Source organism: Hemitrygon akajei, chromosome 5 (assembly GCF_048418815.1).
Source record: "Hemitrygon akajei chromosome 5, sHemAka1.3, whole genome shotgun sequence".
NCBI classification, from domain to species: domain Eukaryota; kingdom Metazoa; phylum Chordata; class Chondrichthyes; order Myliobatiformes; family Dasyatidae; genus Hemitrygon; species Hemitrygon akajei.
The window spans coordinates 103,518,778-103,534,140 of NC_133128.1; the positions used below are offsets into that span (position 1 = coordinate 103,518,778).

The window sequence follows — 15,363 nt, forward strand, 5'->3', positions numbered from 1 at the left end:
ATTTACAAATCAGGGAGAAAAGGAACAAAGAAGAAGGGGTGATTTGAGAGAACAGTCAAAGGACAGGAATAAGAGTCAGGACGTATGCAGGTGGTGTGGGAAGAAAGAGCATTGGACTAAGGAGTGCCGAACCAGATGGAGTGAAAAGGGAAGAGACCTGATAAAGACAAGAGAGGGGAATTAAGTGCAGCCTCATTTACCATGCGTGAACCCTTTAATCATAACCCCTTTAACCAACAATAGGGGGCCACGAAGAGTGGGTGATACAGGCAGCAATGATTAGGCTTTCAAGAACCCCCCCTAGAGGACCCCATTTTAGACATAGAGATAGATTATAGGAAAATACAAGTCCTAATTGATTCTGGCACTACAATATAGATTAATATTAGGTTAATATATTAAACCTGTTAATTTGCTTGGACACCAAGCACTCTGTAAATAAAATGCCATTATTCATTGTATCTTGAAATCCCCGAAAACAGACTATCTGAGCTCCTCACTATGATGCTACAAACAGCTGAACAACTAGGGAACCCGGCTGCTGTCTATAGATGGTGTATTGAGGGAAATCCCTGAGCAAATTGGCTCAGGCAGCAAATTGAAGCTGATAATAAAGCAGAGGAATTTCTGGATGATTTAGTTGGAATTAGTAACTGCACTATTGTATCTCAACCTTCTAGGATCCAGATCCCAATGATGATTGTAGAAACCAAGCAAATCAACATGAAGGCAAGAGGGAGCTAATATTCTTATTGGGTAGGGCAATTTTTGGGCCTGAGGGAATAGCAACTGAAGTTCAACTCAAACTGGAGGAACTCATCCTCAGATGCACACATTCACTACCCATGTCTCACTGGCAGTAAAACCCCTTTTTAAGCCTCAAGATTTGAGAACTATGATGAGACTGGTGTTGGACTATAGAAAGCTACCTAACCAAAGTGGGGTGACTTATTATAGACTAGATACAGGGGTAATAACAGTAACTGCATTCGTTACATGCCGTCTGCAACTCCAGCCTTGAACTCCAGGCCGGGTCTTCACATGTTGCGATTGTGACTCCCGTCTCCCCTTCCCCCACCACCACTCTGCCATCCCCTCTCCCTCAGATCCCATCGTCAGCTCCTGGGCCCTCAGAGGCTCCATCTTCCTCTCACCCCAACCCTTCCCTCTCCACTGATACTACCAGCCTCCCTCCCCCTTCTGATCCCATCTCTCATCCGTGCCGGGTCTTTACCATTCCCTCCGACCTTCAACTCTGAGGCAGAGAGCACTGTCCTCAGTAAGGGCCTCACTTTGTCCCCCTTCACCCACACCTCAGCGAGTTCCGCGCATGCCATGACGCTGAACTCTTTTTCCGCCAGCTCCGTCTTCGAGCTTACTTCTTTGGCAAGGACTCTCCTACCCCCACCAATGACCCCTTCTCCCATCTTCAACCCTCCTCCTCTTCATGGACACCCTGCTCTGGTCTTCTGCCTGCTCTGGATCTCTTTATTGCTAATTGCCGACGGGACATCAACCGTCTCGACTTCACCACACCCTGTTCCAATTCCAACCTCACTCCTTCCGAACACTCTGCTCTCCGCTCCCTCCGCACCAATCCCAACCTCACTATAAAACCTGCTGATAAGGGGAGAGCTGTTGTTATCTGGCGCACTGACCTCTACCTGGCCGAGGCACAACGACAACTCTCTGATACCTCCTCTTATTTACCCCTTGATCGTGACCCCACTAAGGAGCACCAGGCCACTGTCTCCTATACCATCACCAACCTTATCTGGGGATCTCCCATCCACTGCCACCAACCTCATAGTTCCCACACCCCACACTTCCCGTTTCTACCTCCTACCCAAGATTCACAAGCCTGCTGTCCAGGTAGATCTATTGTCTCAGCTTGCTCCTGCCCCACTGAACCCATTTCTGCATACCTTGACACTGTTTTATCCCCCCTTGTTCAATCTCTTCCCACCTATGTTCGTGACACTTCTCATGCTTTGAATTTTTTCAATGATTTTAAGTTCCCTTGCCCCCACTGCCTTATTTTCACCATGGATGTCCAGTCCCTATATACCTCCATCCCCCACCAGGACAGACTCAAAGCTCTTCGCTTCTTTTTGGATTCCAGACCTAACCAATTCCGCTCTACCACCACTCTCCTCCATCTAGTGGAATTTGTTCTTACTCTCAAGAATTTTTCCTTTGGCTCCTCCCACTTCTCCAAACCAAAGGTGTAGCCATGGGCACCCACATGCTTCCCAGTTATGCCTGCCTTTTTGTTGACTTTGTGGAACAGTCCATGTTCCAAGTCTATACGGGTATCCGTCCCCTTCTTTTCCTTTGCTACATCGACAACTGCATTGGCGCTGCCTCCTGCACGCATGCTGAGCTCGTTGACTTCATTTACTTTGCCTCCAACTTTCACCCTGCCCTCAAAATTACCTGATCCATTTCCGACACCTCCCTCCCCTTTCTTGATCTTTTGTCTCCATCTCTGGAGACGGCTTATCTACTGATAACTACTATAAGCCTACAGACTCTCACAGCTACCTGGACTATTCCTCTTCTCACCCTGTCTCTTGCAAAAATGCTATCCCCTTCTCACAATTCCTCCGTCTCCGCCGCATCTGCTCTCAGGATGAGGCTTTTCATTCCAGGATGAAAGAGATTTCTTCCTTTTTTAAACAAAGGGGCTTCCCTTCTTCCACCATCAACTCTGCTCTCAAACGCATCTCTCCCATTTCCCGCACCCCACTCGGGATAGGGTTCCCCTTGTCCTCACCTACCACCCCACCAGCCTCCAGGTCCAATGTATAATTCTCTGTAACTTCTGCCACCTCCAACGGGATCCCACTACCAAGCATATCTTTCCCTCCCCCACTTTCTGCTTTCCACAGGGATCCCTTGTCCACTCATCCCCCCCATCCCTTCCCACCGATCTCCCTCCTGGCACTTATCCTTGTAAGTGGAACAAGTGCTACACCTGCCCTTACACTTCCTCCCTCACCACCATTCAGGGCCCCAGACAGTCCTTCCAGGGTGAGGTGACACTTCACCTGTGAGTCGGCTGGTGTGGTATACTGCGTCCGGTGCTCCCGGTGTGGCCTTTTATATATTGGTGAGACCTGACGCAGACTCGGAGACTGTTTCGCTGAACACCTACGCTCGGTCTGCCAGAGAAAGCAGGATCTCCCAGTGGCCACACGTTTTAATTCCACGTCCCATTCCCATTCTGATATGTCTATCCATGGCCTCCTTTACTGTCAAGATGAAGCCACACTCAGGTTGGAGGAACAACACCTTATATACCGGCTGGGTAGTCTCCAACCTGATGGCATGAACATTGACTTCTCTAACTTCCGTTAATGCTCCTCTTAATACCCCATCCCTGACATATTTAGTTGTTTTTTTTTCTCTCTCTCTGCCTGTTCTCCATCTCCCTCTGGTGCCCCCTTCCCCCTTTCTTTCTCCCGAGGCCTCCTGTCCCATGATCCTTTCCCTTCTCCAGCTCTGTATCACTTTCGCCAATCACCTTTCCAGCTCTCAGCTTCATCCCACCCCCTCCGGTCTTCTATCATTTCGCATCCCCCCCCCCCCCCCCCCACTACTTTCAAATCTCTTAGTATCTTTCCTTTCAGTTAGTCCTGACGAAGGGTCTCGGCCCGAAACGTCAACAATGCTTCTTCCTATAGATGCTGCCTGGCCTGCTGTGTTCCACCAGCATTTTGTGTGTGTTGTTTGAATTTCCAGCATCTGCAGAGTTCCTCGTGTTTACTCCTCCCTTTAAACCTGGAGACTATGTACGTGTATATGATGGGCCCTTTTCACCTTTCTCTTAGGTGGAAAGAGCTCTATCAGGTGATCCTGGTGACAAGGACTGCTGTGAAAGTCTAGGGCAGGGATGGCCAACCTGTGGCGCATTGGATGATTAGAAGTGGTGCATTGCACCCCAGTGATAATAATAAAAAAGTAAGCCTACTCATTCAAAAAGTATTAACCAAAAACCGAGAATAAATCTAAAACTTAGCAATTATTTTTAGCGATTTTATTATTTTGTGCACATCTTTTGGTGAATATCTTCTTTCACATTAATCTGTTTTCAATTTTAAAAAATGTTCAATGAGTCAAACTAGGAAAGAAGGACTTCTGTTCTGTAGTCACTTCATAATTGTTCAATACATGTTTGATACTTGTTTGATCCTGAGGCGCCAGGCGTCTGCACTAGTGCTGTGTCGCAGGTTTTTACCAGTCGGTTTACAATTGACATTCGTGCACTACGGAGTTGTGCTTTGTTCGTCCTTTGTGAACATTTGCAGTTTTGTACTTTTTCAAAAAATAAACCTTGTTTTTACATTCAGTTACCCATCACAGTGCAAAAGAAAATGAGCAAAAGAAAAGTGGAAAGTGATCGTAAGCATGAATTCAATGAACAGTGGGGAAAATGACTTTTATTTATAACGGGTCCATCAGGAAAACCATTGTGCATTGTTTGTGAAAACACTTCCTCGCATAATAGAAGACATGATCTTAATAGACACTATAAAACACAACATCAGACTGAAATAGAAGGAAAACTGAAGCTAGTGCTTGGGTCTGAGTTACAGAAAGAATATGTAATTTAGAAAAAGGAAGAAATAAAAAGAACACAAAATATATTTGTTAAAAGTCTTACTAAGGTAAGTAATGTTTATCTTGTTTTTAAATTAAATCAATATATCATGTAAAAATGCTAAATATGTCTATATTAACATACTTTTACAAGAATTGAATGGGGGTACAAGAGTTGAATGGCACATCTGAACGCATGCGTGAAAATATTGACACATAGAATGTAAAAGGTTGGCCACCCGTGGTCTAGTGGAAGCCTGATTGGACACACAGAACCAAGTGCAAGTTATCTTCTGAAGAAGGGAAGATGGAAAACTGAATTATGAAGAAATTACTTTTGTAGTGTAGACTTTTGGAGTATATTATGCTGGAAGAACCTGTACTACTTACTTGGGCTTAGCTCACAACTATGCCACATGGACTAATGTAATTATGGTAGTTGTTGGGTGTGTATGGGGATTCCTATGCATGGAGTAGGAGGTGTACCTTTATGGCCAGTTAGGAATAGAATTAGTCCATTAGTCTGTCGGGTCTGCTTCACCATTCAATCTTGGCTGATTCTTTCCCACAACCCCCAGCTCCACTTCTCAGCCTTCTCCCTGTAACCTTTGATGCCGAGTCCAATCAAGAACCTATCAAACTCTGCCTTAAATACACCCAACAATCTGGCCTTCACAACTTCCTGTGGTACAAATTCACCACCCTCTGGCTAAAGAAATGTCTCCACCTCTGTTTTAAATGGACGCCCCTCTATCCAGAGGTCCTTTTCGCATGGTAAGGTGTCTAACCCTACCATGGGAAACATCCTTTCCACATCTACTCTGTCTATCAATGAGATTCCTCTAAATCCTTCTAAATCCCAGCAAGTATAGACCCAGAGCTATCAAACATTGCTCATATAATAACCCTTTAATTCCCGGAATCTTCCTTGTGAATCTGCTCTGAATGCTCTCCAATGCCAGCACATCTTTTCTTAGATGAGGAACCCAAAACCTTTCACAATACTCAAGATGAGGCCTCACCAGTGCCTTATAAAGCCTCAGCATCACATCCCTGCTCTTGTATTCTAGATCTCTTGAAATGAATGCTAACATTGCATTTGCCTTCCTCATCACCGACTTTACCTCCAAGTTAACCTTTATGGTGTTCTGCACAAGGACTTCCAAGTCTCTTTGCATCTCTGATTTTTGGATTTTCTCCCCATTTAGAAAATAGTCTGCACATTTATTTCTACTATCAAAGTGCATGATCATGCATTTTCCAGCATTGTATTTTATTTTCCATTCTTGCCCATTCCCCTAATCTGTCTAGGTCCATCTGCAGCCTACCCATTTCCTCAACACTACCTGCCCCTCCACCAATCTTCATATCACCTGCAAGCTTGGCGACAAAGCCATCTATCAAGAATTGATAGATTCTGGCATTGTACCGGATGACTGGAAAATTGCAAATGTTACTCCGCTATTTAAGAAGGGTGGGAGGCACCAGAAAGGAAACTATAGACCTGTTAGCCTGACATCAGTGGTTGGGAAGTTGTTCAAATCGACTGTTAGGGATGAGACAAGGCAGGCCAAAGCCAGCATGGTTTCCTGAAAGGAAAATCCTGCCTGACTAACCTACTGCAACTTTTTGAGGAAATTTCAAGCAGGGTAGACAAAAGAGATGCAGTAGATGTGTTGTATTTGGATTTTCAGAAGGCCTTTGACAAGGTGCATACATGAGCCTGCTTAGCAAGGTAAGAGCCCATGGAATTACAGGGGAGTTACTAGCATGGGTGAAGCATTAGCTGATTGGCAGAAAACAGAGAATAGGAATAAAGGGATCCTATTCTGGCTGGCTGCCGGTTACCAGTGGAGTTCCACAGGGGTCGGTGTTGGGACCGTTGCTTTTTACAATGTATGTTAATGATTTGGACTATGGGATTAATGGATTTGTGGCTAAATTTGTCAATGATACAAAGATAGGTGGAGTAGCGAGTAGTGTTGAGGAAACAGAGAGCCTGCAGAGAGACTTAGATAGTTTAGGGGAATGGGCAAAGAAGTTGCAAATGAAATACAATGTTGGAAAGTGTATGGTCATGCACTTTGGTGGAAAAAATAAATGAGCAGACTATTATTTAGATGGGGAGAGAATTCAAAATTCCAGAGATGCAAAGAGACTTGGGAGTCCTTGTGCAGGTTACCCCAAAGGTTAACCTCCAGGCTGAGTCAGTTGTGAAGAAGGAGAATGCAATTTTGGTATTCATTTCTAGAGGTATAGAATACAAGAGCTGGGATGTGATGTTGAGGCTCTATAAGGCACTCGTGAGACCACATTTGCAGTATCGTGTGCAGTCCTGGGTTCCTTATTTTAGAAAGGATATACTGACATTGGGGAGGGTTCAGAGAAGATTCACGATTCCAGGAATGAAAGGTTTACCGTATTAGGAATGTCTGGCAGCTCTTGGGCTGTATTTCCTGGAGGTCAGGAGAATTGGGGGGGGGGGGGGGATCTCATAGAAACATTCTGAATGTTAAAAGGCTTGAACAGATTAGATATGGCACAGTTATTTCCCATGGTAGGGGAGTCTAGGGCAAGAGGTTACGACTTCAGGATTGAAGGATGTCCATTTAGAACAGAGATGTGGAGAAATTACTTTAGTCAGAGGGAGGTAAATCTGTGGAATTTGTTGCCACGAGCGGCTGTGGAGGTCAAGTCATTGGGTGCATTTAAGACAGAGATAGATAGGTTCTTGATTAGCCAGGGCATCAAAGGGTAAGGGGAGGTTAGGGGAGTGGGGATGACTGGAAGAATTGGATCAGCCCATGATTGAATGGCGTAGCAGACTCGATGAGCCAAATGGCCTATTTCAGCTCCTATATCTTATGGTCTTATTCCAGCATCTAAATCTTTGATATACAGCATTAAAAGAAGTAATCCCAACACTAAACCCTGCGGAACATCACTAAGTCACTGGTAACCAACCAGACAAGGATCCTTTTATTCCCTCTTGTTGCCTCCTACCAATTAGCCAATGCTTTAACCCAGGGGTGTCAAACTCATTTTAGGTCACGGGCTGGATTGAGCAAAATGCAGCTTCATGCGGGCCGGATCAGTCGGACGCTTGCGAACGCAGCTTTCGTTGCCTCCGTTTTTTCAGCCTGCTCTCATGTGTCTCAGTCTCTGCTATAACTACAAAGTGTTTCACTTTACAAATTCCGTTTCTTATGAAGAAGACTGCCGAATAAACACTAAAAACCCTGAAAACCTGGTACCTGAATAAACTCAGCATTAGCCATATCATACGCCATAGGCGCTTCGATTACTGGGGCCAGCTTTAATAGTAATTAGATATTATCTCGCGGGCCAAAGATAATTCCACCGCGGGCCAAATTTGGCCCGCAGGCCTTGAGTTTGACATATATGCTTTAACCAATGCCTTCTGAAAGTCCAAATATACAACATCCACTACATCCCCTTTATCTATCCAACTTGTAATCTCCTCAAAGAATTCCAACAGGTTCTTCAGGCAAGATTTTCCCTTAAGGAAACCATGTTGACATTGTCCTATCTTGCCCTGTATCACCAAGTACTCCATAACCTCATCCTTAACAATTTATCAAAGATATTCCCAACCACTGAAGTCAGGCTAACTGCTCTATAACTTCCTTTCTGCTGCCTTCCTTCCTTCCTTCTTAAAGACCAGAGTGGCAGTTGTAATTTTCCAGTTCACCAGAACCATGCCAGAGTCCAATGCTCCTTGAAAGATCATTACTAATGCCTCCACAAACTCTAACGCTACCGCTTTCAGAACCCATGGGTGCAGTTCATCTGGTCTGGGTGACTTGAGTACCCTTAGGTCTTTCAGCTTTTGAACACCTTCTCCCTTGTAATATTAACTGCACTCACTTCTCTTCCCTCAACCCTTCAACATCTGGCACACTGCCAGTGCCTTCCACTGTGAAGACTGATGCAAAGTACTCCTTTAGTCCATCTGCCATCTCCTTGGCCCCCATTATTATTTCTCCAACATAATTTACCAGGAATCCTATATCCACTCTCATCACACTTTTATTATTTATATACTTAGAAAACTTTTTTCTATCTACCTTGAGTATTTGCTAGTTTGCTTTCATATTTCATCTTTTCCCTCTTAATGATTCTTTTGTTGCTTTCTGTGTTTTTAAATGCTTCCCAATCCTTTATCTTCCTGCTAGTTTTTGCTTTGTTGTTTGCCCTGTCTTTTGCTTTTACCTTAGCTTTGACTTCACTTGTCAGCCATGGTTGTACTATTTTGCCATTTGAGCATTTCTTCGATTTTAGAATTCATCTAATCTGCACCTTCTTGATTTTTCCCAGAAACTCACGCCATTGCTGCTTTGCTGTCATCCCTGCCAGCATCTCCTTCCAATCTACTTTGGTCAACTCCTCTCTCATACCCTTGTAATTTTCTTTACTCCACTGAAATACTGCTACATCAGACTTTACTTTCTCCCTATCAAATTTCAAGTTGAACTCACTCATATTGTAATCACTGGCTCCTAAGGGTTCTTTTACTTCAAGTTCCCTAATCACCTCCAGTTCATTACCTAACACCCAATCCAGTATAGCCGATCCCCTAGTAGGGTCAACAACAACTGCTCTAAAAGCCATCTGGTAAGCAGTCAACAAATTCATTATCTTGAGATCCATTACCAACCCGATTTTACCAATCCACCTCCACGTTAAATTCTCCCATGACTATCACAACTTTCCCTTTAGACATGACTTTTCCATTTCCCATTGTAATCTGTAGTCCACGTCCCAGCGACTGTTTGGACGCCTGTATATAGCTCCCATCAGGGTCCTTTTACCCTTGCAGTTTCTTAATTGAACCGACATTTTCTGATTCTATGTGATATCTATGCCATTCTTTACCAACAGAGCCAGGCTACCCCCGATTCAGTGATGGCCACAACATCATACCCAACAATCTGTAAGAGTGCAACAGGATCATCCAGCTTATTTCTTATACTCTGTGCATTGAGATACAATGCCCCTACACTTCAATTCCTCTATCTCTATCATGTCCTTCTGACACTGGAAAAACCACTTGCAGGACCTCATTAATTCCCCCCCCCCACATTATTACACTAACATATACACCACTACCTGGAATATACCAATGAGGAACATGTCACCGGGGAGGTGATAGATATAAAAGCAACCTTTAGGAGATATTTAGACAGGCACATGAGCAAGCAGGGATCAGAAAGATATGTATTCTTTACAGGAAGATTGGATTATAGTAGATTGGCATCATAGTTGGCATAGGCATGGTTGGCCCAAGGACCTTGTCCTGTGCTGTACCGGGACCAGATTATGATCCCTGTGACCTGCATGTTATGATCTATGTTCACCCATCCCCTTCAGTAATGTTATGATGATGCCTTGTGGTATTCTTAACCTTGATACCAGAGGCAATATATCATCCTGGGATAATGTTTACCATCACAGAAACCCATCTTCCATCCAACTATAGAATCACTTCTAACTTACAGTCTCATCACTTTGAATAACTGTAATACCCAAGGGGACTCCAAATTGAATTATCAACAAAAAAGCACAATGCCATCATTGCTCTCCTGAACTACCCATTTGCACTTTTTCCACCTACGTTTCACTCTCCACATTAACTCTGAATCTCCTGAAACCTATCCACAAAACACTTCACCTCAAGTGCCTTGTCATGCCTATTTATTTCATTAGCACCACTTCTCTGTATAACATTGATTCCTCCATTTACCAGACTCTGAGTTTTATGTATTTCACGCTATGGAACCAGACTCCATCACCTTCTCTCCACAAATGTTGCCTGACTCTCCTATGTGTGTTTCCAAATTACAAATTGGTTCCTCAAGGTTGTTATAGTCAACAGTGGTAATGGGGACAAGCTCCCACTACCTATTAAATGCTTCAAATGGCATGCACCTCTGACAACCAAGTCCAGCTTTTGACCTTCACATGTGGCTTAGCTACTAAGCCCGGTGGAATAACCAAGTTGTGGTTGACAGGAGAAGGAAAATTCTGATCTCAAAACTCCACTGCCTTGTGGTTACAGCCACTCATAGGGAAGGCTTTGGGAGAAAACCCCGACAGAAAAATCTGAAGCTAGAGTCCCTAAAGCAGTCCTACCTTGAGTTCAATGCTGACTGTCAACATTCCCACAACACTGCTGGTACCCAGCTGTGTCAGTCTCTGCCATTCCTTTGGGTTCATCAGATGCATGATGAGGGGGAGCTTGCTACACAGGCACCAGCTTGGACTCCATGTCATTCTCCCAGGTTTGCATATCTAGGCAGCTGGGATGCAATATCCATGGTTAACTCTAACCGACGAAGGCCTCGACAACATTTAGTGAAATATTCTGGGGAACTGGAGGTAAAAACAAGACAGTAAATGCTCAGCAGCTGTGGAGATGGGGAGCTGGCCATTACTCATGAGTGAAAGAGGCAGGTCATAATGATTATCCACATGTACTGGGATACAGTTAAAAGCTTTTGTTTGTATACCAACCAATCAGATTATTCCGTACACGTATATCTAGGTAATAAAAAGCCAATCAGCATGCAGAATGCAGTACTACGGTTATAACGTTCAATTCAGCTAGATAAATAAAGTGCAAGTATGAGAGGTAACGAGAATGAAATGTTTATCTGTAACGTAAAATAGGTCCTTTCAAAAATCTGATCCAGTACAGAAACCATCCTTGAACCTTTTCAAGCACTTATATTTTCTGTCAGCGGTCAGGGGAGCAGACAGAATGATTGGGGTTGGAGGGGTTCTTGATTATAAGATCACAAGACATAATAGCAGAATTAGGCCATTCAACCCTCGACTCTGCTCCACCATTCCATCACGATCCCACTCAAGCCCATACACCTGCCTTCTCACCATATCCTTTGATGCTCTGACCGCTGAGGAAATGATCAACTTCCACTTTAAATATAGCCACAGACTTGGCCTCCACCACAGTCTGTAGCACAGCACTCCACAGACTCACTACTCTCTGGCTAAAAAAAACCTCCTTACCTCTGATCTAAAAGGTTACCCCTCAATTTTGAGGCTGTGCCCTCTGGTTCTGGATGCCTCCACCAAAGGAAGTGTCCTCTCCACATCCATCCAATCTAGTCCTTTCAACATTCAGTAGGTTTCAATGAGATTCCCATTGGAATTCTTCTAAATTCCAGTGAGTACAGGCCCAAAGCTGCCAAATGCACCTCATATGTTAACCCCTTCATTTCAAGAGTCATCATGTTCTCTGGACTCTCCAACAGCAACACATCCTTTCTGAGATATGGGGCCCAAAACTGTTAACAGTACTCCAGGTGTGGCATGACCAGTTTCTTATAAAATTTCAACATTATATCTGCTTTTATATTCTATTTCTCTTGAAATGAATGTCAACATTGCATTTGCCTTCTTTACCACAGACTCAACCTGTGAATTGATCTTCTTGAAGTCTTGCACAAGGACTAAGTCCTTCTGTAGTTCTGATGTTTGAACCTTCTCTCCATTTCGATAATAGTTCCTTTTACCAAAATACATTATCATACATTTCCCAACACCGTATGCCATCTGCCACTTTTTTGCCCATTCTTCTAATTTGTCTAAGCTTGCATTAGCATTGCTTCCTCGGTACTACCTACCTCGCCACTTATCTTCGTATAATACGCAAATTTTGCCACAAATCCATCAATTCCATGGTCCAAATCATTGACAAACAACGTGAAAAGTAACGGTCTTAATACTGACTCCTGAGGAACACTGACGAATTATAGCAGCTGGCAGTGGAAAACGCAGAATCAACAGAGGAGAGACTAGTTTGATGTATTAACAGGTGTGAAGCGCAAACTCCCCTGCAACATGTTGCTTTCAACATCTTGTCGGCATCAGAATGCTACTCAAACCCCTGCAAGACCGTTGACCATTAGGTGCATGAATCAAAGCTAAGCTCTGGCACTTCCCTGATCGCATTATCCACAGGCCACGTGAGCGGCTATGGTACCGCCCCTCAGCATCATCTGACCAATCATGTCCAACCTGCTCCTTCCCCCTACTCAGCAAGAATTCAATTAACTCCAACCTTCGTGGGACACTGACGGGCATCCACCCCGACCAATCATGGTGTGAAATGCTACCGGTCGCTCAATTGATCCAATGAGATGAGGGAACACGGAACCGCAGGCTATTCTGTTTCAAGCAGACGAAGGAGTACCGAGTCGGTTGAGGGGTGATTGTGGGAGAAACTGTGTGAGGTAAGTCGGTCCGTTGTGGCTGACAACTCCCGTTGCTTAACTGAGCGCGTCGTGTGGAGGGTTGTCTAAGTGTCTTCCTGGCTGAGTCGTGAGTTGGGAGTAGGCCCCAGATTGGCGGCCGTTGAGGGAGCAGCTCTATAGAGCCGGAATCCCATGACCTCCATTGGCGGTACGCTGCGCTGCGGGGAGGGGCGTATCGTAGTTTGTCATGGCCGGGGGACTTGTTTCACTGGTATCGGCCCAGCTCAGTTCGAGGGGGGACCCCCGTGTGTATGAGATCCGGGAATCTATGGCTGGTCCTTGCCCCTTGTCCTGTGGACTCAACTGTGATGTTGGGTTATACAAATCAGTGATTTGTCTCAATCGGATTCTGATTAAGCTATATTTCCATAATCTTGCTGCTATTGTAGCAAGTGGGGTTGTTTATCTGGTTGAGTTTCCACCGTTGAATGTCAGAAGCATTTGCAAGCTTCTCGGCTCTTCTTTTCATGTGTATGATTGTAAGCTTGTTGATATGTGCCTGACAGACTTTTCTGGGAGGCTAATACACAGAGTTCTCTTTTTATCTAATTATTTTGAATTATAAAAAAGCTGGAGCTATAAGAGGCTGTCTTGGATTCTTGAACAACAAACAAGGTGTTGGAAGAGCTCTGGGTCTGGCGGGAGGGAACTTAACAGTTGGACATTTTGGGTTGAGATTCTGGGCAGAGGGGAGATGGCTAGTATAAAGAAGAGAGATAATGGAGTAAGAGTGACCAAGTGATAAGTGGATTCCTTCTGTTATTTCCACTTTTCCCTCCTTTATCTGCTTATCAAGCCTCACAGATTCCTTGCTAGCTCTTGATTGAGTTTTTGACCAGGTGACGAGAGATGACTCTCACATGGTGGATTGGATAGTGGACTACTTGACAGATAGACCTCAGTATGTGCGGTTGGGAGACTGTAGGTCTGACACGGTGGTCAGCAGCACAGGAGCGCCGCAGGGGACCGTGCTCTCTCCGGTCCTGTTCACCCTGTACACATCAGACTTCCAATATAACTCGGAGTCCTGCCATGTGCAGAAGTTCGCTGATGACACGGCCACAGTGGGGTGTGTCAGGAATGGACAGGAGGAGGAGTATAGGAAACTGATACAGGACTTTGTGATATGGTGCAACTCAAACTACCTGCGTCTCAATATCACCAAGACCAAGGAGATGGTGGTGGACTTTAGGAGATCTAGGCCTCATATGGAGCCAGTGATCATTAATGGAGAACGTGTGGAGCAGGTTAAGACCTACAAGTATCTGGGAGTACAGTTAGACGAGAAGCTTGACTGGACTGCCAACACAGATGCCTTGTGCAGGAAGGCACAGAGTCGAATGTACTTCCTAAGAAGGTTGGCGTCATTCAATGTCTGCAGTGAGATGCTGAAGATGTTCTATAGGTCAGTTGTGGAGAGCGCCCTCTTCTTTGTGGTGGCGTGTTGGGGAGGAAGCATTAAGAAGAAGGACGCCTCACGTCTTAATAAGCTGATAAGGAAGGCGGGCTCTGTCGTGGGCAAAGTACTGGAGAGTTTAACATCGGTAGCTGAGCGGAGGGCGCTGAGTAGGCTACGGTCAATTATGGAAAACCCTGAACATCCTCTACATAGCACCATCCAGAGACGGAGAAGCAGTTTCAGCGACAGGTTGCTATCGATGCAATGCTCCTCAGACAGGATGAAGAGATCAATACTCCCCAATGCCATTCGGCTTTACAATTCAACCGCCAGGAGTAAGATATGTTAAAGTGCCGGGGTTAGGACTCAATGTATTTAAGTAAACTACTTAAGAACTTTTTAAAAGCTATTATTAATGCTTTTTGAGAGGGTGATTTTAGATGCATATATTTTTACTGAGTTAAGTATTGTATGTAATTAGTTTTGCTACAATAAGTGTATGGGACATTGGAAAAAATGTTGAATTTCCCCATGGGGATGAATAAAGTATCTATCTATCTATCTATCTAGAGCAGTTGATGTTTACATTGATTTTATTAAGGTGTTTGATAAAGTCTCTCACAGGAGGCTGATCCAGAAGATGAGGATGCATTGTGGTGAATTGGCTGTTTGGATTTGGAACTGGCTTGCACATAGAAGACAGGGAAATGGCCTAAGGAATTTATTTGAGCTGAAGATCTGTAATTAACAATGTTCTGCAAGAATCTGTGCTGGACCCTCTGTTTGTAATGTATATAAATTACCTGGATGAAAATGTACAAACCCCATTTCCAGAAAAGTTGGGATATTTTCCAAAATGCAATAAAAACAAAAAATCTGTGATATGTTAATTCACAAACCTTTATTTAACTGACAAAAGTACAAAGAAAAGCTTTTCAATAGTTTTACTGACCAACTTAATTGTATTTTGTAAATATACACAAATTTAGAATTTGATGGCTGCAACACACTCAACAAAAGTTGGGACAGAGGCATGTTTACCATTGTGTTACATCACCTTTCCTT

At 44.2% G+C, this 15,363-nt stretch overlaps 1 protein-coding gene across 4 annotated transcripts in view; it reads left to right on the forward strand.

The window, feature by feature from the left end:
* The first annotated feature begins 12,716 nt into the window (after positions 1–12,716).
* Positions 12,717–15,363, forward strand: part of LOC140728036 (AP-1 complex subunit sigma-2) — a 75,483-nt gene continuing 72,836 nt past the window's right edge. For 2 of the 4 annotated variants that reach the window (XM_073046154.1, XM_073046155.1), the window contains exon 1: positions 12,718–12,878. The gene's annotated coding sequence lies outside the window, so the exon portion shown is untranslated. Of the gene's footprint in view, positions 12,879–15,363 lie in introns of all 4 variants that reach the window. The other 2 variants (XM_073046157.1, XM_073046156.1) reach the window with 2 other exon arrangements.